The 26,408-nt window shown below is 35.7% G+C and overlaps 2 pseudogenes across 2 annotated transcripts in view; both read left to right on the top strand.

The window, feature by feature from the left end:
- LOC308424371 (small ribosomal subunit protein eS4-like) overlaps positions 1 to 26,408 on the top strand; it is a 345,312-nt pseudogene that overhangs the window by 119,035 nt on the left and 199,869 nt on the right. The window lies entirely within an intron of this gene.
- Positions 3,764 to 4,516, top strand: LOC308424615 (large ribosomal subunit protein uL29m-like; annotated as a pseudogene). The gene has a single exon. The product of its transcript is annotated as a large ribosomal subunit protein uL29m-like (transcript).

Here is a 26,408-nt window from a genome sequence, read left to right on the forward strand (position 1 = left end):
GGTTTATCTCTTTTTTTGTGATTTCTTTAATGCTTCTATCTCCATTTTCAATTCTTCCACCTGTTTGGTTGCGTTTTTCTGTAGTTCTTTGAGTGATATCTCCTAGTTCTCTGGAAATTGTTTAAGGGAGATATTCATGTGCTTCTTGAAGATCTCCATCATCATCATGAAGTATGATTTTAAGTGTAAATCTTGTTTTTTGGTGAGTTGGGATATTTGCTATTTGCAGTGGTGGAAGAACTGGGTTCTAATGATGTCAGGTTGCCTTGGTTTCCATTTCTTGGGTTCTTATTCTTTTCTCTTACCATCTAGTTATCTTATCATATCTATTTTGAAACAATGTAAACAATTAAGATAATTATTATAACGTCACGCTAGCCTGCATCTGATGAGCCACGTGGCCTTAATGAGATAATTCACAAAACAACTACTATCACTTACAAATCAATAAGTAAGCAATGTGTAAACCAAGACTTTATTTTCATCTGTCTAGCTCTCAATCTGGAGTATCAGATCTTTAATTAATAATAGTTCCCTAATATATTTCTGTATATATTCTCTGTGACACAGGTCTCTATCAATGAGAAACTTTAACCTGCAAAAATCACAACTCTCTCTCTCTCTCTCTCTCTCTCTCTCTCTCTCTCTCTCTCTCTCTCTCTCTCTCTCTCTCTCTCTCATTGAGTCAGTGACTAATTTTCTTCATCTAATTTTGAACCAATATTTTATACATTTACTAAAGAGTTCTATAAATCTAGGACCTTAGCCCAAAGTATTTTGATATGTCTTCTCTCTCAGTCTGGAAAATCAGATCTTCATTATTAATACCGACCTTAATATCTGTCTGTATTCACTCTTCTGGTGTAGAGACACATCTTAGTTCTGAACCGCTGGTGAAAATTCTCATGTGATTCAGGTAAATTCTATACTCTATTCTTCTAACTAGAAAAACAAACTTGATTTGTATCTTAATCATTTATACCATCTTAAAACAAACAAATAACCTTTTTAATGTTTGAAAATAATTTTTTAATGTATCAAATAGTTACTAATCTGTTTTTCTCTCTTTGTATCTGTCTTTTTATCTCTCTCCATCTCTCTTTCTCTATCTTTCCCTCTCCTTTTTCTATCTCTCTCTTTCATTTTTTCTTTCTTTTTTTCTCTATCTCTGTGTATACCTGGGTCATCTGCTTTTTTGCCACAGGACTCTACAGCTTGTCAGCAAAGGCTGTTTCTTGAAGTTTCCCCGCGCCGAGACACCACGTAACTCAAAATGGTGCTTGCCCCCTCCTCAGAAAGTAAACACCTTTTCCAATTCTGAACCAACTTTTAATGCATTTACTAAACAATTCTGTAAATCTAGGACCTTAGGCCAAAGTATTTCGGACTGTCTTCTCTCTCAGTCTGGAGAATCAGAGCTTCATTATTAATACCTAACTTAATATCCATCTGCCAATGAGAAACCTTAACCTGCAAAAATCACCACTCTCTCTTGGAGTCAGTGACTAATTTTTTCTATATCTTTCTCTCTCTTTTTCTTTATCTCTGTGTGTACCTGGGTCACCTGCTTTTGTGCCACAAGACACTACAGCTTGTCAGAAAGCCTGTCTCTTTAAGGTTCCCGTGCTGAGACACCACGTAACTCAAAGTGGCATTTTGCCCCCTCTTACTCAGAAAATAAACACCTTTTAACTAACTCTTAGGCTGATAGCTATAAACCTTTTAGTCTATTCTTGCTAAACACTTTGCTGTGACACCTGTTGCAGTAAATATTAAAAAAATAAAATACCGGTTTATCTCTTCTTTATCGGCCCTGAGGTCTCACTCCTCAGGCCTGATCCTGATACAGAGCTGTGCGCACCTCTGGCACCCTCTCTGAGCAGCCACCAATCCAACTTGTCCTGGAAACTCCCTTCCCTGGCTGTTTTCCACCACCTGTTCTCTGCCTTTGCCCCGGGGTGTTTCTCTAACTCCAAAGCCCACATAAATATAACTCTATAGCTCCATAGCTTATCATACAGGTTTATATATTCAATTCTCAATCCACAAACCCTCTACACAAGATTGCATCAAATAGACAAATATACTAACTGCCCTTCTATATGAAATATTAAACCTATAAAATCCTTAAAGTTTATAACTATTTAATGCCAATAAATATCATCTGGGTCTAGCTGGTCCGTGGGAACCTCAATCTTGCCACATCTTTCACCCTTCATCCTCTGACTTCCTCTGACCCCTCAGCCCTTTGCACCTCCCTTTCCCTGCCCAGTCACTGGGTATCCTTTATTTTACTAATTAAAATGGGAAGGTCCATTTTGAGTCATGTGACTAGGCAGCCCTTCTTGGGGAAGTGGAATTAACATTAAAATACAGTTTCAGGACAGTCTACAAATCAGTATGGTGATTCCTCAGAAAATTTACAATAGTTCTACCTAAGAACCCAGCTTTACCACTCCTGAGCATATATCCAAAAGATGATCCAACATATAACAAGGATACATGCTCCACTATGTTCATAGCGGCATCATTTATAACAGCCGGAAACTGGAAACAACCTAGATATCCCTCAATAGAAGAACGAGTACAGAAAATGTGGTACATTTACACCATATAGTACTACTCAGGGGGGCTTGTCGAGGGGAATTTGGAAAGGGGGATAACATTTGTAATGTAAATAAAGAAAATAACCAATAAAGAAAGAAATAAATGTATCTGAGAAAATGACTTGGATTTCTTTCTTTAAGTAATTTCAATTGAATTACTAATCACCATTATGTTTGATCTATTCGCATATGCAGACTCGGTGACATTTATTTATTTATTTATTTATTTATTTATTTATTTATTTATTTATTTATTTATTTATTTATTTATGCATCCATCTAATGTGGGAAAGAACAAAACTCACCACAATGATAACAAGTAGCCCTGCCATCTGAACAGAGACCATGGGCTCAGATTCCTGTGATTTAAGGACAGACCCCCAGGTCATGGCTTGTGTTTCTGAGCTCTCACCTCCATGCTGAGCTGGAATCCATTTTAACCTGTCACAATCATCACATCAGGTTTGAACCTCAGAAGTCTCCTGAGAATCCCAGGTCTCATTATGATCAGGAAAAGAGTTGATTTCCTAGCTTTAATCTCTAAAGAGACTTGGGTAATATTTGAGTCTCCTTTCCCCAGCCTATGCAGATGTGCACGTGTGTACAAGGAGAATTATCGGGAACAATCAGGAAACAAAGTATGAGCAAATGGCCAAACAGTGCAGTGTGGATTGTAGTTCTCTTTCTAGTTTTCTTTCTTTTTGAGAAGAATCTAGACAGTTTCTCTCCCTTCCCCCTCTCTCTTTATGCATACATACATATATATATATATATATATATATATATATCTTTCTCCCTCTCTCTTTTTTACCTAACCGTTCCCGTAGTAAATAATATTGTACCTTAACCTACCATCATTTTAATTCATTTTCTATGACTGAGGCATGTAGCTCCTGTACCTTTTCTTCAAGTTTTATAATGTCTCCCACAGCTTCTCTATGAATCATTATTATTTGCCTTACTGCATTTTCTTTTCAGTTTTTTTTTTGTTTCTAACCACCTATTAAACTCAATTTTTATATCCTAACTTGCCCTCATTTTCTTCAGGCATTTGATAATTTTTGTTGCCTGCAAATAATTTTGGTTTTGTCCTCTTTGAGTTCATTTCCATGGTTTAAAAACTTTGGTCCCAGGCCCAGTGGGTCTACTTTAGAAACATGACTGCGACCAGTCTAGTGGGTATTTGTAGAAAAGCCTCAGCATTCCTGAAGGCTGCTTGTTCCCTAGTAAATCCCAAGGCCCCTGCTCACTCTGGGCCTTCTCTTAGTTTGCTGCATAAGAACACACCACATGTTACATCCGTTCTCCAATGTAAACTATTTCAAACCCCCATGCTGAGGAAAGGACTAGAAGAATGTTTTGATGACCCAAAGAACTGGGGAGAAGAAAAAATCATATCTGCAGCATCATGGACCAGCCAGCAGCAGAGGAACAAAAGTAACAAAGACTTACATAAGCTTTGGTGTGTCCTTCTGAAGGAAAGAAACATGCTTCTAACTCTAGAGCAGGAGGCCAAGCGACAGAGATTGCCAATGCCAAGTCCAGAGCAGTTAGAAAATGTTGTTGACTCCATGGATGCCTTAGATAAAGTTGTCCATGAGAGGGAAGATGCTTTAAGACTTCTTCAGACTGATCAAGAAAAACAAATTCCTGGTGCTTGGAGAAGGGACATATTTGGAAGAGTCATCTGGCATAAATTGAAGCCATGGCCTATACCCTGGTACCTAAATAAGAGATACAGCAGGAGGTAGTTCTTTGCAATGCCTTACGTGGATCACTTTGTCAGACTGAGAATTGAGAAACATGCCCACACTGAAGCAAGAAAGAGAAATTTACAGGAAAAGAAAGAAAAAATTCTCCAGGAAAAATTCCTACATCTCTCTCAAGACCGGAACTCAAGTACTGTCTAAGATGAGGCCCAGAAGTCCAGTTCCATTGTTCTTAAAGCCTGTGTTCTAATGTGAATATCTGTTAAGAAGCTTATAAAGAAATGTTCTTTTCAAGTGACATCAGTTGTTCTAGATAACAGGGCTTCTTCATTAGCTTCACAAATAGTGGTCCTTCTACAAAAACCACGCAGAGTTCAGGTTCAGTTCGCAATGAGCAGGTCCTGACATCTAAGCAACTTGATGTCACCAGATATCTTGTTATAAATGTAATGATGTAATGCTGGTTGCTAGAGCAATGCTAACAGCAAAGTCAGCTTGGAAATGCTCTGTTCTCACCAGTAGTGTTAAAGTGGGGGTGGGGGAGGGGGAGGGTGCTGAAGGGAAGGCTCAGTGTTTAAGAGTACTTGTTGCTCTTCCAGAGAAACCAGCACAAATACAGAAGTTCATAACCATCTGTAACTCCAGGTCATGGGGAAACAATGCCCTCCTCTGGTGCAGATGCCAGGCACTAGCTGGTGTGGTGCAGGTGACAGACTGTGGATACTGGTAGTAAAATGGTGATTGCTTTCCCTGGAAAAGCAATTTGTAACTGGAAAAGCAGGACTGACTTCGGCAAGTCACAACAGACAAACACAAACCCTTCCAGGACAGTAGTGATTTATTTTGTTTTGTAGGCCTAACGTAAAAAGCATAGGCAGTAACTTTTACTAGTCAATAAAGAGTAATTCCACCAACCCACCGGAGAGCTGGAAAGTACTTACTGAAAGCAAAATATTTGAAGACAATAGACATTCGTATAAAATTATAAAATGCCTGTAATAAGAATAAGTCCATTTCAAGGAAAGCACAAACTCATTTCATCTATAGAGCCAGTTTAAGCCTTAAAATTTTAAGTGGAAATTGAAATATGCAAACATGTATAAACATTCTACAAAAGTTGGTGTACTTTTCCTGGGTGTACTAAAGCTACAGATGGGAGGTGACAGCAGGCAGGGTGGAGCCCTCAAGGGCATTTTCTTTCTACACACTGTTTCCCTCCTTATTCATATTCCTGTTTGACAATCCACATCTGGTGCAAGGTACCCTGTAAGGTGGAAAGAAACATTACATAATTATGCATCATTTTTTTTTATCAGAAGGTGGTATTTTTTGCTCATAGATGTCTTTAACTACTAAACGATTTCAACTCCCTCCTCCAAAATAGTACTGTTCCCTATTTTTTCTGCCTTCCTCTGAGACAGGTCAGACACTGTTCAGCCTGCCTTTTCAGGTCTAAGAGGACACCAAGCCCCTCTGTACCTGTTACATAAAAATCAAATTATAAAGCAGCTGGCAGAAAGACATGAGGAAGGGTCCTAAGGCAGTAGTGGAACCTCCTAGTGGGAACATGCCAGTTACTTCTGGTCCTCTGAGGGAAAATGGTATGCCTTTAATCTTACACACTCCCAGCTCAAGATAGACTCCCATTTAGACCAAGCACAGATCTCACTGACCCTGGATGCACAGCCAACTCGACACAGCCTCACCAGGAGTTGGGAAACAAATGAACTCATAAATAAGTGACTCATGGATTGATGCAGTGCACCTAAGTCTGTCAAGAGCCAAGATGTATTACAAGCAGAGGCTCAACAGCTCCCACTCAAGGGTAAGTCAGGTAACAAATGTTCCTGATGATGCATCTGATATGTTCAACAGAACCAAGTGCGATGGTGCAGACGTATTATCTCAGCATTTGACACTGAGGCAAGAAGACTCCAAGCTGGAGCCCAGCCTGAGGTTGCTGGTGTGGGGAGCAGAGTGGGAGTTGTTTTTGTATGAAATGGTTTGAAGCAGACATTCCTACTAGGTTCCCACTCATCTGTCAGTTTTAAACGCGAAGACCAATGAAGCACTAAATCATTCTTACCATTTTTCACCAAACAATATTTTCCAATGCTATATTTAAGCCAAATAAGAATCTTGTTTTTTTTTTCTTTTTTTAAAAAACTTTATTTTAAAGAACAAAGATAAAAAATTTTTTAAACATTTTTGCATAAATGTATACAAATATAATTGTGTCAGTGCTTGGCTTTTTTTTTTCTTTTTTTTTTTTTTTTTTTTTTTTTTTTTTTTTTTTTTTTTTAAGGTTTGATACTCTGCATTAAGTCTTACTAGTTACAATGAGCAAAAAGTACATGTAAAACAGAATGTAACCCGGAATAAGAATCTTGTTTTTAAGTGAAGAAAATTTCTGCTCGACTGAAAGTTTATATGACTCAAAATTGTAATAAACAATCATTACCAGAAAAAGATAAAAAAAAAAAAAAAAAAAAAAAGAGAGAGAGAAAAAAGAAAAAGCTTTGGTCTCATTGGTCCTGAGTCTGGGTTTTAATTCTTTATCTCGTATATCATGTAAATTGCTCTTCTTATGAAATGCGTATGATTTTTGGTTTCAATCAAGGACCTTCTATCTTACTTTCAATTTGTTTTGGGTGTTTGTTCTGAGCATCAGAAATCAGAGGGATTGCTGTCTTTTATGTATCTTTACCCAGCCTTCTAGATTCAGAATGTGAGAAGTTAGGCAGCTTCTCTTGTATCTGAAGGCTTCAGAACCCAGACACAGATTCCTATTACATCCAGTTCTGGTCTAGACTGGCAGCATCTTGTGTGGAAGCTGTGCAGAGTAGGTCCTGAGCATCCTGACAGCTGCAGTTGTGTGGAAGGCAGCCAGCAACAGAGTTGGAGGAGTGGTTCTTCATGGGGAGGGGAGGGGCACATCTGCCTGATCAGATGAGTTTAAGAAAAAACAAAACAATAACAAAGAAACAAACAAGGGAACAATCAAGCAAAAATTCAAGCCAACAAAAAATAGCTATGAAGATTTGGAAATCTAATTAATCGGAATGTCCGGAAGTAGGTGGGCTTTGAAGAATACGTAACGGGAAGCTGTTGAATAATGGGCGGGTCCAAAAGGAGATCTTTGGAGGAAGAGACCTAAGTGACAGGAAGTTCCACCATTCCCTGTTTCTCCACGCCTCTGTGCAGTCTCGTGGTCAGGAAGTCATGGTGGGAGACCAGTTTTCAGTGTCTGTGGTACCCAAAAACTTCCTGAAGCTCTAGTTGCTGTGCTGGCCTCCTAGGACATTCAGCAGTTGGTCCTGTCACCCGCCAGGTCAGAGTCGCTGCTGGGCTGGGAAAGGGGCAGGAGCAGAGCAGGGCTGTGGGGCAGGGGCGCATTTCCTGCTGCCACTCTCACAGTTCTGTTGTTAATGTCATAGCGTTGTCGGGAAGTTTGAGGTCTTGTGAATTGTGTTTATGGCGATGTTTTCATTAATTTTATGTGGTTGCAAGAATATTTTCCTAAAATAACCTCATAGATTCTTGGTCATACCTGTTGTTTGTGCACCAGGGTTCTCTTTCTAAAAGCTTTAACAAAGCTCCTTGTGTTCAAATTAATTCATGCTTTCTTAACTCTCCTGTTTCTCTGTTTGCCATTTCATTTCCATTTCTCCAGGGGACTGAATAGGATTCCGAAGAGAGCTTTGTATATGAATCATATGAGAGACCACTGCAGGTTTGATTGAAAGTATTCGTTATAAAGTACCATCATATGGCTGTAATATTAACATTAATTCAATATAGTTATAGTGTCCATTAATTTTACACTATTAATTTTACACTGAGGTATATGCAGCCTTTGTTGTAAATACAGCGTTTGGAAATGTGTCTTCATAGGCTTAGTTATTAATATTACACTTTAGGTATGAGTGAAAAATGTGGTACAAATATATGGCAGATTCTGTTGTCCCTGGGTGTCGCCAGATTAAAACCAATTCCAGTATGTTGGCAAGGTGTATTAAATATATACTGACCCAGAGATTTACTCTGGTCACATGCTGCTGGCTACAGTATAGCCCATTGTAGTTTCTAATGGAGTTTTATTATTTTTCTAAGACATGCAACCTGCAGCATTGCAAGTAGATACCTTGTTCTTGGGCTGGTGGTGCGACTAATTTTTGGCACTTCAGTCTGAGGTAAAAGTGGAGTTATCTGGTTGGGTCCAGACTTAACCAGGCCATGAAATTGGGGATGGGGTGGGTATTTTGGTCTTAGGGACTTGAGGATGGAGAAGCTGGCCAAGAGAGAACCTGGAGTTAAGAAAGTGCCTAGCAGGCAGTGTCTGCAGTTATATGTTAATAGGCACCGCGGGTAGCCATTCCTCCTGAATTTCTTTGAATCCTTCCAAGGTTCAACCCAGCCTGCTGTGAGTGGAGGAGATCAGGACCAGATATTTTTTTAGGTAGAAATTAAGATGTTACTGAGACAGCATCGTTTGAATAATAATGATTTCTTACTTACATAAGAATAAATGGCTCCTTGGCTCATGAAAAGCACTCTTCCCATGCACATTCATGAATTGTTTAGTTCTGCAATGTGGACTTCTTGCAGGTGTTGGAATTCTCAGATCGTGCACTAAGAACTTTTTTCAGAGACATGTTGTTAGAGAAGTTTCAAGTCTGGATTCTGTGGGTCACAATATTTTTTCTTGCAGTCTTCCTTGCTCCTCCTTCTTGTTGTTTGGAAAAGGACTCTGTGTTTACTGTGTTACTGACTCTCAGGTCTCATAGGGTAAAATGAATTGGCATAGTTGTAAATCAAATCTAATAGCCCTGGATGGTAAAGGTCAATAAGACTTTAACAAAGAATCCAGGAATGTTTGAGGGATTGAGCAGGGCATGGATGTGGCCCACCTGTCAGTAGAAAGAGGACATGAACTTGATTGTGCCAGATTCTACTTCATACATGTTTCTGGAAAATATTACACAGAGCGGTATTAGATGTCATGATACGGATTTCCCATGGTAGGTAGTAAAGTCAGTTGATGTTAATATTTGATTACTTTTGAGACTGTGAAATGAATGTTGCCCCTTGAAACAAAGTTTCTTTATCTCATAGTACAGCAGGATCTGGCTATTGGGGAGAAAAGGACCATTTACACATGAAGCAAATGTCAGCATTGGATTTCCTCCCAGGGCCTGTGACCTTCCTCACTGGATTTTAGCCAGATTCCCAGTGTAGTCTCTTATTTTCTTTCCTGTAGTCCTGACCTCAGCTTGAACTAGAAAACCCTCTGTTATCCACTAATTGTATTGCATATTTTCTCTAATTTTTATTATATAGAAATTTCTTTTTTCAGTTAATTTTCTATCACAAACTAGGTATTATGTTTATTTTTTTCATTTATAATATAATAATATATTTACAGAGAAAGATTATGGTAGAATAATTTCATTATCTCGTTTTTTTTTTGTTTGTTTTTTTTTTTTTTGTTTGTTTTTTTGTTTTTTTTGCCAGGGACTTTCCAAAGCTCCTAGAGTTTAATTTAATCTATGTTATCTAAATCTCCTAGTGTTTACATTTTTAGACCAATGGCTTTTGCACATGATCTGTCCAAAAGGACATGGATATTCACCCCCTCTTCGTTCTCTTTTCCATCCATTGTTATTCCTGATTTCATCCTATCCTGTGAATCACGTATATTCTGAAGCAGATTTGGATGAGCAGCCATGATTTCATATATTCATAATTCCATGTGCCTGGACCGTAACAGTGTGGGATTCCATAACTCCACTTCCTCCATCTTTTACAGCCTTCCCTTCCCTGTCTCCTGGATATTTACTCAGCACTCTCTGAATTGGCAGTTTCCCTTTATTACCCATGATTTGTTGACTTAGGCTGAAAGCATCCCCATGCTATGGTGTAGACAGAACTTACATTGCGACACATTTTGATGTTTCAGCACAAGGGGTCAGCATCTAGAGAGAACCATTGAAGACTCCTTACACCCAGCATCCTACAGAGCAAGTTTGTACAAACATATTTCAGATCCTCTTAGACACTGAGCGTTTTTCTGACTTCTCAGATTATTCTTTAGGAATATATAAAACCCAGTGGTATTTTCTAGTATTTTTCTAGAGCTTATTAAATTCATTATCAGATTGGAGTATTCTTTGGGATGTTTGTAGTTCTTGAGTTAAAGAAATATGTTTTTTTGTAGTTTGGGAAAACGTGCCTTCCTCGTATCCTCATTTGAACACAGAATATGTTCTAAGTCTTACTTGCTCTATGTTAGCCCTTCTGCACTGTGGTAAGTTAGTGTGGAGGCTTTGCACGTGCTTGTCTCTCTTCTGAAAACAGTAGAACAATGACAGCGCTCTTCAATTTTCATACAGTTAACTTTAGGATTTGGTTATTATCTTTGTTAGACTTTCTCTTCAAACATTCCTTAGAAGTGTCTTAGTGATCCACTGTGATATGTTGCTTCAGGCTTTTTGAAGACATGCTAACATGGTTGTGATACTACTGTTAGTGACTGTATGTAGTTTCTGCCTTGAGTCCTTTGGTTTGTTCTTGTTGAAGCAGTCATTCATCTCTTGTATGAAATCAAGTGGAGTTCACTCTTTGCATCCATTAGAGAGAAACTTTTCAATGTGCACTGGTGGACCTGGACTGCTATTATTTTCTTTGTGATTATTTTTATGGTTATTGCTTTTGGATACAGATTTGATAAGAGTACATAATGTCTTTTTTCTGTATTCTGTTCAGTTCTCTGTGAAAAATTATTGTGAGATTTCCTAAAGAAATTTGGGAACTCGGTGTTGGATACTTTAGTCCTCATAGAATCTTAGAAGAAGCACTGAGGGCCTGGGTGTCAGCACTTGCTTATTGCCTCGCCTAGTGTTATATCATTGAAAGTTTCCTTGTTCACCTGTTCCCAGAAAATCCTTATTTTCCTCATTAATTCTCATTATTTCATACGACTTTCTCAAGTACTTTGTCATCTGCTAGTTCCCAGTGTCAATCTAAACTACTGAGGCAGGGGCATCACAAGAGAACATTCATTTACCTAATAAATGCCAAAATAAATAGCTGAGAGAAAATTATAAAGTCAAAGTCAAAAACAAATAGGGCTGAATATTTGCTGATGCCGTGGTCTTGACTTTCTGTAGTAATAGTTTCTAAACATTTAGAGTCAATTCTTAAGTTTTATTTATGCATAAACTTATGTATGTATATGTATGTGTGTGCATATATGTGCATGTACATGTATTGGTATGCCAGGAAACCCATATCAGGCATTCTTTCATGTGAACTTATAACAGTTATTGCCAGAGAGGAAATCCATAACACTGAGGCTAGAAGAATATCACTATATTCATATTTAGTATGGATTTGGAATTTGATATATGCCTGGAAAAACTACCAAGATGCAGATATATACATGTTCAGGAAAGTATTATAACAGTGATGGTATTTTAGCAGATTTGATATAACGAGGGAATCTATACTGGTGTATTAATATTACACCTAGCAGCTGTAAGTGACTTTCTACCATTCTTCTTCTTGATTTTGTTCTCACATTGCCTAGAAGTTTTGTTCTCAACCCTTGAGTTGTGATGTCTTTTTGGTCAGTTGACACTTCCTCAGGGTTTGTAAAAGCCGACCATCATAAAACATATTTTTTTATATTCTTGGGAAGTTATACACCACTCCTGTTATCAATCTGTGTGTGGGTCTGAAACATATAGATGTGCCAACTTACCAGTTCCTGGAACTGTAATAAGAGTATACCACACCATTAGAAATGTGGAGTACAACTGGCTTAAAGTAAATTCCATTTAAAGACATTACATCTATAATTGTAATATTCTACATATTAATGCATTCATGTGGATGTTAAGGGGTTAAGGTGAAAGCATCTGTATCTGTGCATGCCAGTTAGAAATCAAGGCCATGTTGATAGGAGACTTTAGTTAGAAATACGATAAGCTGTAAACCTCCTTAGATGATGATGAAAATTGTTGTAACTAATTCTTTTGACAATATATTATTTTTCAAATAACATGATAATTGGCAGATAGAATCATTGTACTCCAAGACAACAGGACAGACATAGAAAGTCGATACCCTGTATCTACCTGGTAGAATGAAGTGGAATCTCATCAAAGAGTCAGATAATGTATTCTCGTTTGATGGCCAATGAGTCACCATTCAATTCTAGTCATCATTCATGGTAGCCACTAGTCATTTGTCTTTTCTCTAGGTCCAGGGAGAGAAGTTCACAGTAATAACCCTGAATAATTATGTTTAACAGAAGGTAATCATGAGCTCTGTTTAAATTCCTGGTGCCTGCTGACAGATTATACTCATAATCCTTACCACGCTAAATATTTGATTCCATGCTTTCATATCTGAAGAAGTGTTGACAAGTTTCCTCATATTCTTTTATTAATGTTTTTTTTGTAATTTAGCATACTCCACAATAAAGCTTTATTAATTTAATCTTTGTACTGCGCAGATCCTGCTTTGAAATTTAGAAGACTGCCAATCTTTGAATCTGGGAAAAGAACATCAAAAAGAATGAGTGTGAGTCTTGTAAAAAGTCAACAGGTCAGTGTGCTGTTCCCTTTTGTTTGAAAAAAATCTCTTTGTCTTCAAAGCATTCAATAGTTTTATTAACTATAACTAGTAAAGTTATCTCATGGGCTTTTTAAAAAAGTATTCATTTATTCATTCATTATATGTAAGTACTCTGTAACTGTCTTGGGACACACCCGAAGAGGGCATCGGATATCATTCAAGATGGTTGAGAGCCCTCCTGTGGTTGCTGTTACTTGAATTCAGGACCTCTGGAAAAGGAGTCAGTACTATTAACCACTGAGCCATCTCTGCAGCCTCCTAAAAGGCTTATTTTCTATGATCTTCATTTTCTTGTGATATGATGAAAATGTAAGGTTTAGGTCTCTCTCTCTCTCTCTCTCTCTCTCTCTCTCTCTCTCTCTCTCTCTCTATATATATATATATATATATATATATATATATATTAGATACCATTATATTTTCACTGGAATTTCTACTGTGTGGACATACAACTTTCAAGGACTGAAGACCTGCAGGTCTCAAAGAGAATCTGTTGTAAATGATGCTCAAAATCTTTATGGATGGCCAATTTTATTTTTTGTCATTAGCTTTATTAATTTATTTAATTTATAAAATATTAGTATAACTTACAAAATTTGTTACATAACAACATATGATGAATACACATTCTTTTTCTTTTTTCTTTTCAAAGAATGACTGAGGCCTTCCTCTTTTTCGAGCTTCATAAGATCTGTGAGTTGTTTCTTGAGTATTCAAAGCTTTCTGGGGCTAGTATCCAATTATCAGCGTTTTTTTTTTTTTATTATTATTATGTCTGTTCTTTTCTGACTGGGTTACCTTACTCAGGATAAGTATATTAACATGTCTTCGGTAAATAGTGATAGTTTGATTTCTTCCTTTCCAATTTGTCTTTCTTTGACTTTCTTTTGTTGTGTAATTGCTCTGGCCAGGACTTTCAGTACTATATTGATTAGGTAGCAAAAGAGTAGGCAGCCTTGTCTGGTCACTGATAGTAGTGGTATTGCTTCAAGTTTCTCATTGTTTAGTTTGATGTTGGCTACTGGTTTGCTGTATATAGCTTTTACTATGTCTAGGTATGAGCCTTAGATTGCTGCTCTTTCCAAGACTTTTAAAATGAAGATGCTGAATTTTGTCAAATGCTTTTACAGCGTCTAATTTGATGATCATGATCTTTTTCCTTGAGATTTTTATATGTTGAATTATGTTGATGTATTTCTGTATGTTGAACCATACATGCATCCCAGGGTTGAATCCTAATCGATAATGGTGAATGATTGTTTTGATGTGTTCTTGGATTTTGTTTGCAAGAATTTTAGGGAGTATTTGTGCATCAATATTCATGAGTGAGATTGGTCTGAAGTTCTCATTTGTTCAGGGTCTTTGGGTGGCTTGGGAGTGAGAGTAATTGTGGCTTTGAAGAACTGAGACAGATATTGTTCCCTCTGTCTCTATTTTCTGGAATAGTTTGGAGAGTATTGGTATTCATTCTTCTATGAAGTCTGATAGAATTCTACACTGAACCCTTCTGGTGCTGCCCTTTTTCTGTGTGGGAGGATGTTTCTATTTCTTTTGCTGTTGTAGCATAGATTAGGTGGTTTATCCCATCCTGATTTAATGTTGGTATCTGGAATCTGTCTAATAATTTGTCCATTTCCTCCATTTTCCAGTTTTGTTGAATATAAGCTTTTGTAGTGGAATCTGATGATTTATTGAATTTCCTCACTTTCTGTTGTTATTTCTCCCCGTTCATTTCTGATTTTGTTATTTTGGATACTCTCTTTGTGCCCTCTAGTTAGTCTGGCTAAGGGTTTATGGATCTTGTTGATTTTCTCCAAGAACCAATTTCCATTTTTGTTGATTTTTTTTTAATGGTTCTTTTGGTTTTTACTTGGTTTATTTTTACTCTGAGTTTGATTATTTTCTGCAGTCTATTCCTCTTGTGTATATGTAATTCTTTTTGTTCTAGAAATTTCAGCCATGCTATCAAGTTCTAGTGTATGCTCTCTCCACTTTCATTTTGGAGGCACTCAGAACTATGAGTATTCCTCTTAGTACTGCTTTCATTTCATACCATAGGTTTGGGTATGTTTTGCTTTCATTTTCATTAAATTCTAAAATGTTTTTGATTTCTCTCTTTATTTCTATTTTAATTTGTTTTGGTTGAAAGTCAATTTTCTTTGATATTAGAATGGCTACACCAGATTGTTTTGTGGTATTTTTGGCTTGGAAAGTTTTCTTTCCCATTTTGTTTTCTTCTTGTCTTTAGAAGAAAGAGCAATTCATCTGCTCTTTTTCCTTTTTTCTAAAATGTTGTACATTGGAAAGAAAACTAAAGGATTGTGTTCATGTTTTTGTCATTGTTGTTATTATTCTTTAGAATATTGTTTTATAATTTAGTATGTAAGTGTTCATTTGCAGGTTTTTCTGTACACTGTACATTATGCTCCTAGCTTCCTGAGTTGAGCACCAAACCCTTGAGATTTAAGTCACAGCAAATGTCTTAAACTAATTTTTCCCTGCCCCAGGTTGATATATCTGATTCCAGTTTCTAATAAAAATACTATATACCCTGAATAGTATAATTCTTGAAAAACAGAAAAATTGTGTATAATACTTATTTGTTCACATGACCATCTTATCCTCAAATCTGTTCGTATAAAAAAGGAAAGATAATAAAGCTAAAATTAAAACATTGAAATTTTCAGTTATGTCAATATCATGAGGAATAATAAATTTTATATTTATGAAGAAATAGCAAAATTATCGTACAATTAATAAGAGATTTAATCAAAAAAACTGATTTTGCTTCATTGAAATGTATAATCATATGTCCTTCATTTAAAATACATATCTAAGAATTCTTTTGTGAATGATTATGTTACTTATAAAATTTTTGTTTTATGTATGTATGTATTGCTGGTGCCAGCTTTTATAAACCTTAAATAATTTAATTCTCTTTAATAGTGACTTTTTTTTTACTTCTTGGGTGTGAATATATTGAAATAAAATAATTTTTCTACATATATGTGTTTATATGTTACTTGGAATGTTTAATGTATGTCCTGACGTTGCACTCTTTTTCTACTTTAAGAAAAACTCTAACATTTGGTCCATCTATTAATTCTACAATTGATATTTTACTTCTTTTTATGGAAAGGTTCTACCATTTTCCTAGACCCCAGAATGTCAAATACATACGATATAATAAAGTCATATGAGGCCCATCTGATACCATGATTGAGGTATTAACCATATATGAGTGAGGTAGGCAATGTAGAATTGATGGCATATTTTTTCCTGATCAAAACTTGATCATCTGTGATGTGACACTAGGATTCTGTTTGATATCAAATCATACTACTACATACAGGTACATCACTGTATTCAGAAATCAAACGTGCATGTTACATTTTATAAAGTATTGCAGCTTTTGAGATGATTATACCATTCATTCTCAGAGATGTAAGTAGAAGGCGATAATTATGAATTTAGTAAGTGTATTTTGTTGGAGTTAGTTTCTTTTACTGTATAATGAATGTTGGTAGCATTTCTCTGAAATTATGCATATGTGATGCTTATTCCTGCTGCTAAAAAGTGTTCACCTAAGAGTGTTAAATTTTAAAGAACTCGGCATAACAGTCCATTGTATAGAATCAGGAGGTTGTAGGCAAATAAATTTCATAATAGCACACTTTTAAAGATATTACACAATGCAAAGTATGGAAAAAAAGAAAAAAAATCAAATATAGTTATCGTGGCAAATTTACATTTGCTGGTAATGTCTCAGAAATCCATAGAAAATTTGTAATAGTGAGAGCCTTGATAAATGAGAGCATTATAATAATTCATTCTATAGATTATCTATAGAAGACAGCAATACATAACTTTAGACACTTGTCCATGAAACTTTGAGAAATTATTTGTCTTTCTATATTTTCCTTTCCTAATAGATATTACAAAGTATATAATATTCTTTGGCACATTTTATAAATATACAAAAGCAATTTTGTACAGTAACCAACAGGTAGTTTTTCCATCACAGGGTCCCTTAACCTACAAGGATGTGGCTGTGGACTTCACACGAGAGGAATGGGAAGGTCTCAGTTCTGCTCAGAGGACATTGTACATGGATGTGATGGTGGAGATTTACAACAATCTACTGTTTGTGGGTATGAATGCACTTCTTGTGGAATTCCTGAGTCTTTCATTGAATTTTTCTACATGTGTTTATATAAACTTCTGGACACATAATAGTTGGGTCACGTTAATATTAATATGGCATTAAACTTTTTGCTTACTTATGACTTTTTATAATTCAAAAGATTTTAAGTGGATATAGATCTGTTGTTTTTGAAAAGTTTAATTTTGCTTATTTATTTACATTTTAATATATGGTCACTGAGTTTAGTACTGGTACAGCATGTAGTTTATCTTCAGCTTTTTGAATGCTGAAATAAGCAAATTCATAGGATTCATTTATGATTATGAATTTTTAGCTCATCCTAGCAATTAAGTGCCACTGTGGAACAATATGTAATAAAAAAGTAGAGATATCTTATTGTGAGATCTACTTTGTGTATGTTCAATGCTGATTGGTCACTTATTTTCATAATTTGTGCAAGGTACAGTTTTGAAGGTACTATTATAATGTACATTATTTCTTTCAGTTGATGGGGATCAAAGTTAAGGTTTTCCTGAGGATCCATATAATAAATATAAAGAGTAAAGCTGCTTTTGAGAACATAAAGTTTTAAGAATGTGTAGTTTACCTGAACGTTGGGCAAACATCCTTATTGAATCTCTTTTTCCTCAGTGCACTAATCTGTCATCTTTAATTACACTTTTTTTTTCAGAACATTATCTTGTATCTGGAAAATATGGGAAGGTCTTAGATAAATTTTATGATCATGTGAATGTGCAAGAACAGTTTTCTAAATGGGATGAAATTAGCAAAATGACATTAGAATCCACCCAAAGAACACCTTATAAAACCAGTCACAAAGATGCCTCTCTGCATTCTTCAAACCTGAAAAGACATAAAACCAGGAAAACCAGAGAAGTTTGTAAATATAAAGACTGTATAAAGATTTCAAATGAATGCACAATCACTAGTGTAAATTCAAGAGTCCACTTAGAAAACAAAAAACTCAAAAATACAGAATTTGATAACAGTTTTTTCTCTAATGATGAATTTATTCTGAAAGAATACAGTAATGGTGAAAAACTTTACAAATGCAATGAATGTGAGATATATTTTAACAAAATGTGGAATCTTCATGGGCATCAAAGATTTTATCCAAAAGAGAAACTTTCCAAATGCAATGAATGTGACAAATGCTTTGGCCAACAATCTCATTTTAATATTCATCACAGAATTCATACAGGAGAGAAACATTTCAAATGCAATGAATGTAAAAACTGCTTTAGCCATCAATCCCACCTTAGTATTCTTCAGAGAATTCATACAGGAGAGAAACCTTACAAATGCAGTGATTGTAACAAATCCTTTGCTGATAAAAGCTATCTGAGAATTCATCAGAGAATTCATACAGGAGAAACCTTACAAATGCAGTGAATGTGACAAATGCTTTGTGCAAAAATCCCAACTTAATATTCATCAGAGAATTCATACAGGAGAGAAACCTTACAAATGCACTGATTGTAACAAATTTTTTGCTGATAAAAGCTATCTGAGAATTCATCAGAGAATTCATACAGGAGAGAAACCTTACAAATGCAGTGATTGTAACAAATTTTTTGCTTATAAAAGCTGTCTGAGAACTCATCAGAGAATTCATACAGGAGAAAAACCTTACAAATGCAGTGAATGTGACAAATGCTTTGTGAAAAAATCCCATCTTAATATTCATCAGAGAATTCATACAGGAGAGAAACCTTTCAAATGCAATGAATGTAAAAAATGCTTTATCCAACAATCCCATCTTAGTATTCATCAGAGAATTCATACAGGAGAGAAACCTTACAAATGCAGTGAATGTGACAAATGCTTTGTCACAAAATCCCATCTTAATATTCATCAGAGAATTTGTACAGGAGAGAAACCTTACAAATGCAGTGATTGTAACAAATTTTTTGCTGATAAAAGCTATCTGAGAATTCATCAGAGAATTCATACAGGAGAGAAACCTTACAAATGCACTGATTGTAACAAATCCTTTGCTGATAAAAGCTGTCTGAGAATTCATCAGAGAATTCATACAGGAGAAAAACCTTACAAATGCAGTGAATGTGACAAATGCTTTGTGAATAAATCCTATCTTAGTATTCATCAGAGAATTCATACAGGAGAGAAACCTTACAAATGCAGTGAATGTGACAAATGCTTTGTCACAAAATCCCATCTTAATATTCATCAGAGAATTCATACAGGAGAGAAACCTTACAAATGCAGTGAATGTGGCAAATGCTTTGGTCAACAATCCCATGTTACTACTCATCAGAGAATTCATAATGGAGAAAAATCCTAGAAATATTCTGAATGTGAAAATTGTTTTGCCTACAAAAGCTGTCTGAGAATTAACCAGAGAATCCATACAGGAGGGAAACTTTACAAATGCTGTTATTGTAAAAAGTCTTTTCCTGATTAAAGCTGTCTGAGAATTCATCAGAGAATCCATACAGGAGAGAAACCTTACCAATGCAGTTTATGTGGCATATTCTTTCAACAACAATCCCATCTTAATATTCATCAGAGAATTCATACAGGAGAGAGACCTTACAAATGTAGTGATTATAACAAATATTTTTCTGACAAAGCTTTCTGAGAATTCATTAGAGATTTCATACAGGATAGAAACTTTACAAATGCAGTAGATGTGGCAAATGTGTTGGCAATCAATCCAATCTTAATATTTATCAGAGAATTCATATAGGAGAGAAACCCTACAAATGCAGTGCATGTAAAAATTTTTTTGCTTACAAATGCTGTCTAAAGAGTTCATTAGAGAATTCATATAGTAGAGAAACTTCACAGTTGTTGCGAATGTCACTAGTGTTTTGTAGACAAAAGGTGCCTGACAACTCATCATGGAATTTATACAGGAGAACAACATTACAAATGTAATGAATGTGAAAAATCATTTATCCACAAATATAGTCTATTTGTTCATTAGAGAATTCATACAAGAGAGAAACCTTACAGATGCAGTGATGGTAAAAAATATTTTTCAGACAAAGCTATCTCAGAGTTCATCAGAAAATTCATAGAGTAGAGAAACCTAACAAATGCCATTAATATGGCAAATACTTTTTCTAACCATGCCATCTTTGCAATCGTGACAAAATTCATATAGAAAAAAAATCTTACAAATGTAGTCATTGTGAAGAATGCTTTTCTCAAAAAGGTAATCTGATAAACATTATAGAATTCATACATGTGATAATTCTTTTAAATGCCATACATGACACATGGGTTTCCTACAATGTCAGTCTAATAGGTTACACAAAATAAAGAAACATAAATTAAGTGAATGAGGCAATATTTACCAAGTATTATCTTCTTAAAATTCGTTTGAGAATATTACCAAGATAGAAAACTTTTAAATGTATTGAAGGTGTGAATTTTTTTCATTTGGCCTATGTTTTAGAAAGTAACAGCATACATAATGCAGACAATCTTAAGGGATATAATATATGCAGAAATATCCATGACTTCATTTCAGATTCAAGAAATCATGTAAAAATGATTTGTGGTGAAAGTATTTCTGCTGAGAAAGATGAGGCATATGTTTCAGTCAGAGTGTATTTTTTGCAACACTTTAGGCTCCAAATTAGAGAATTTGTATGACTATAAAAAACTTGTGAAAACCTACATTCAGTGTTCAAACATTAGAGAAAGTCAATTATTAATGCTGGCAGAAATGCTGAGAATGTGACAATATAGGAACATTTTCTATAACTTATCCTTCTTTACTCTCAGATATTCCATGATGAACAGAAGTGGTAAGCAAGAAGAATATATTTTTTATGTAACACTTTCATGGCAACAGAAATTAAGATTTCAAATAGAAACACAGCTCAACATACGTAATAAAACTGACAGCATTACGTAGAATTCCAATAATTCAGACAAATTATACTTTAAATAGTGGATTTTACTCACTGAGCCACCAGGACTTCATTTATTTATATGTCTCCAGATATAATGTCTCCTTGTATAATCCAGAAGCCATATTTATTTTCACATGCTGGTTTCCTGTTTTAGGATACAACTGAGTCCCATGTGCTGTGATGAGCAACTTCTCCATTGTCCTGTAAATAAAAATGACTGATCCAACAAGAACAACTTTATTGTTTTAAATTTGCATTAAGGATACTAATATGAATATATGTTCAACCTCTCAGAGAATGTCTCTTATCAAACATATGCTGATGTCATGAATATTTTCTTCAAAGCGGTAGCATAAACTTTTTAGTAATAATTTGAAATGGTTGGGTAACAACCCCTTGGGCCAGAAATGTTCATGTCATAGGCATTCATAAGAGTATAGGAAAACATATATTACTGCTGGTATTAGAACTCAGAAAACATTCATTCATCTCCAGGTTCAGTCTTCCCACATTATATTAATTTGGGTTGTATGTCAGAGTTTAGTTTCACAAAAGTTATACATACTGTATTAGAGATGATATATGTTACCTAAATTGGGAAGATTTTGTTCAGGTTCCAGGCTTACTAAAACATCATTCTTTGAACACACATTGAGAGACCTATTGATCCATTTGCATATGTAGTGTCTGGCATTAATTTGAGAAGAGGCTTTGGTCCAGGGAGGGCATGTTTTCCCAATGTAGAGAATGCCAAGGCAATGATGCGAAGATGGTGATTAGGAAGGAGTGAGCTTTTGTGAAGAAAAATGGAGGGTGAGGGAGCATGGGAGAAGGGGGTGTTGAAAGTATAACATTTCAAGTGTAAATACAGATTATGTAATAAAAATGAGATATAAAGTCTGGAAACAGAAAACTTGTTGAGGCTTTCAGATCCTCAGCAATTGGTCTGCTTTCTCTCTTACTTGAATACAAAGGATAATGAAAGAAAAGTCTACATGAAAATAAATGAAAACATGACATCATTTCAGAGATATCCATTCAGACTGTGCCGTTTTTTGGAATGGCTCTTAAGTCATTAATACCCATTAATTAAACAAAAATGAAATAACTTTCAGACAATGCTACCCATTCAAACGTATTACAGATCATTATTATATCCTGCCCTGTTGTGCCTTAATTTTCCATTTCACCACAAGGAACAAGTTAAGTCTCCATTCTCAAATCATTTATAGAATGCTAAAATTGTACACACATCAGAATTTAGATTCTGAAGAAAAACTGAACAACTCATTGTTAAGATATCCTCTTAATCTTAATGTTTTGAGTGAGTTCATACAAATGTCCTAAACCTGTAATCTTTAAAGAAAGATGTTTTGTGTACTATGAGAGGCATATATCTTGCAAAGTTTATAAATTTCAACATCCTGGGTATACATTGTGGAGCTATAGAAAGAAATGGAAAAAAAAAAAAAAAAAAAACATTTACTCCAAGTTAAAGCATTATGTTAGAATATTTATACAAAATTCAGAAAGCTTCATCAAATTAGGAATCATGTTAATGGTGATAAAATAGGTTCTGGTAGACACACTCTTGGAGTTATGTAAAGAAAGTGTACAGAAATTGAGGAAGATGCAAGTCATGGTCTCAGGGAAATTAACCATATCATGTTAGACAACTATGGAAACTGAGGCTTGCTGGATTTGGAATATTTAGTGTTTTTGGAAGAGCATTGTAAGATGCACAGTAAGAGCCATGCCACAGAAGCTTGATTGACAGTCCTCAAAGAACCTCCAGTGGCTACATTTTGAGGACTTCACGAGGATTAAGGCAGTGCTTTGAAGGGAAAGGAAACTTCATTTCAGCTTCACGACAACTGAGGGGACGGTCTATGGAAAGGAAACATTTGGAGTAGGTTGGGATTATCATTCCTAGATTGAAACTGGTGTTTTACTGGAAAACTCTGAAGAGTGACTGAGAGCCTCAGGAAGAGAGTGGAATCAGAATTCCCTCCTTGTCAGAAGGAGTCTGAGAGCATCATGGTGTAGAACTAGGAGTTGAGGACACTGCCTTGGGTATCACTGCAATGGAAAAATTCCCTTCATCTGCAGTTGTTGCCAATTTAGGACTGCGGAAAATTTTCAGTCACCAGAGCAGTGTCGGTAACTGTAACCAAGAAGATGTGGGAACTTCTAAGGGGATTGAAATGCTGGCCTAGTGGTAATATAACTTGAACAAGACCACCTACTCTGCTGCTCATAAATTGATGAGTCTTTAACTGTGACTTTCATCCTTTTTTCTAAATCATCTCCTTATTTCCAAAAGAGTTACATAATTTCATGAGGTCCCATTTAACAATTCTTGGTCTCAGAGCATATGCCATTTGTATTCTGTTCAGAATTTCCCCCTCTGCCTATGTGTTCTAAGCTCTTCCCTACTTTCTTTTCTAATAGTTTCAGTGTATCTGGTTTTATCTGGAGGTCTTTGATCCACATGCACTTGAGCTTTGTATAAGGAGATAAGAAAAGATCAGTTTGCATTCTTAGGCATGCTGACTGCCAGTTGAATTAACACCATTTGTTGAAGAGGCTGTTCTTTTCCCATTGTTTCTTTTTAGCTACTTTGTCAAAGATCTAGTGACTGAAGGTGTGTGGATTCATTCCTGGATCTTCAATTCAGTTCCATTGATCTACCTGCCAATCTCTGTAACAATGCCATGCAGTTTTTAATCACAATTTTTCTTGTAACATAGCTTGAGATCAGGGATGGTGATTCCCCCAGAAGTGTTTTTATTCTTGAGAATACATTTGCTATTCTAGGTTTTTGTTATTCCAGATGAATTTGCAAATCGCTTTTTCCAACTCTATGAAGAATTAATTGGTATATTGATAGGGATTGCGTTGAATATGTAGATTACTTTTGCCAGAATGGCCATTTTTACAAAGTTGATCCTACCAATTCTTGAGCATGGGAGATCTTTCCATCTTCTGAGATCTTCTTCAATTTCCTTCTTCAAAGTCTTGAAGTTTTTGTCATTTAGATTCTTCACTTGCTTCCTTAGTGTCACCCCAAGTTATTTATATTCTTTGTGACTATTGTGAACGGTGTTGATTCCCTAATTTTTTTCTCAGCCTGTTTATCCATTGCATACAGGAAAGTGGTTGATTTGTTTGAGTTAATTTTATAGCCAGCCACTTTGCTGAAGTTGTTTTTTAGCTGTAAACATTCTCTTGTCGAATTTTTAGGGTCACTTAAGTATACTATCATGTCATCTTCAAATAGTGATGTTTTGACCTCTTCCTTTCCAATGTGAGTCCCTTTTGATTCTTTTTGGTGTCTGATTGCTCTAGCCAGGACTTCCAGTACTATATTAAATAGGTAGGGGTACGGTGATCAGCCTTGTCTAGTTCCTGATTTTAATGAGATTGGGATTGCTTGAAGTTTCTGTCCATTTAGGTTGATGTTTGCTACTGGTTTGCTGTATATCATTTTTACTATGTTAAGGTATGGGCCTTGGATTCCTGTCTTTCCAAGACTTTTATCAGGAAGGTGTGTTGAATTTTGTTGAATGCTTTCTCAGCCGCTGATTACCATTTCCCCCTGATCTTCACACCTGGCCTCCTAAAAGACACTTACAGGATCTTTGATTGTTAACTTGCTTGTTCCCTGTCTTAGAACTGATGTTAACTTTCTGCATGTAATTAAAGTGGTTTATAAGAGGACTAATAAACAAGGCCTTGCTTTAGCCTCGAGGTTTGAACCTCAAAGCTGGCTGAAGTCATGTTGCAACTTTTACTAACCATGTCTCCTTTTCTTTCAATCCTTTCTCTGGTCTTGGAGGACCCCCATTGATTGTCTGAGCTGGTTTCTGACAATAGAGAATTCTTTCTTTAACCTTTTTTTTTTTTTTAATATCATGTTTTTCTTTTATGGAATTCCAAAGCCTCTTGCTTACTTCCTATCAATTGATTATTTCTTGCCGTCTACTGATCTTTGGTGTATCTGCTTCCTTTTGTTCTAGAGCTTTCAGCTGTGCTGTCAAGTTGCTGATGTATGCTCTCTCCAATTTCTGTTTGGAAGCACTCAGAGCTATGAGTTTTCCTCTCAATATTGTTTCCATTGCATCCCATAGGTTTGGGTATGTTGTGTTTTTGCTTTCATTGAATTCTCCAAAATCCATAATTTCTTTCTTTATTTCTTCTTTGACCCTCCTATCATTTAATAGAGCGTTGTTTAGTTTCCATGTGTATGTGGGCTTTTTGTTGTCTTTATTGTTGTTAAAGACCAGCCTTAGAACATGGTGATCTGAAAGGATGCATGGGAGTATTTCAATCTTCTTGATCTATTAAGGCTCGTTTTGTGACCAATTATGTGGTCAGTTTTTGAGAAGTTGCCATGAGGTGCTGAGAAGAAGGTGTATTTTTTTTTTTTTAGGATCATATGTTCTGTAGATATCTATTAATTCCAGTTGATTTATAACCTCTGCTAGTTTTACAGCATCCTTGTTCAGTTTTTGTTTCCCTGATCTGTCCATTGGTGAGAGTGGGTATTGAGGTCTCCCACTATTATTGTGTGGGGCGCAATGTATTTTTTGAGCTTTCGTAGGGTTTCTTTTGTGGGTGCTTTTGTATTTGGAGCATATACGTTAAGGATTGGGAGTTCCTCCTGAGAGATTTCCCCTGTAATGAGTAAGAACTGTCATTCCTTAACTTTTTTTGATAACTTTTGGTTGAAAATCTACTTTATTAGATATTAGAATGGCTACTCCAGCTTGCTTCTTAGGGCCATTTCCTTGGAAGGTTTTTTCCCAACCTTTTATTCTGAGATAGTGTCTGTCTTTGTCTCTGAGATGAGTTTCCTGTATGCAGCAAAATGCTGGATTTTGTTTATGAATCCATTCTGATATACTATGTCTTTTTATTGGGGAGTTGAGTCCATTTATGTTAATAGATATCAAGGAATAGTGGTTGCTGTTTCCTGCTATTATTGCTTTGGTAGGTTGAATTGTGCCTGTGTATCTTTCTTCTTTTGGTTTTCTTTCTTATAAGTTTTCTTGTTTTTACTATGGGGTGGTTCCCATCATGGTATTGAGTTTTCCACCTATAATTCGTTGTAATGCTGGGTTTGTGGTCATATATTGTGTGAATTTAGTTTTTTCTTAGAATATCTTTGTCTCGCCACCTATGGTGATTGATAGTTTTGCTGAGTATAGCAGCTTGGTCTGGCACTTGTGCTCTCTTAGGGTCTGCATGATGTCTGTCCAGGCTCTTCTAGCTTTCATAATCTCTGTTGAGAAATCGGGTGTGATTCTGATTGGTCTGCCTTTATATGTTACATGACCTTTTCTTCTTACTGCTTTTAGTATTCTTTCTTTGCTTTGGGCACTTGGTGTTTTGACTATTA

The sequence above is a fragment of the Micromys minutus genome (genome assembly GCF_963924665.1).
Source record: "Micromys minutus genome assembly, chromosome: 9".
In the NCBI taxonomy this organism is placed as follows: domain Eukaryota; kingdom Metazoa; phylum Chordata; class Mammalia; order Rodentia; family Muridae; genus Micromys; species Micromys minutus.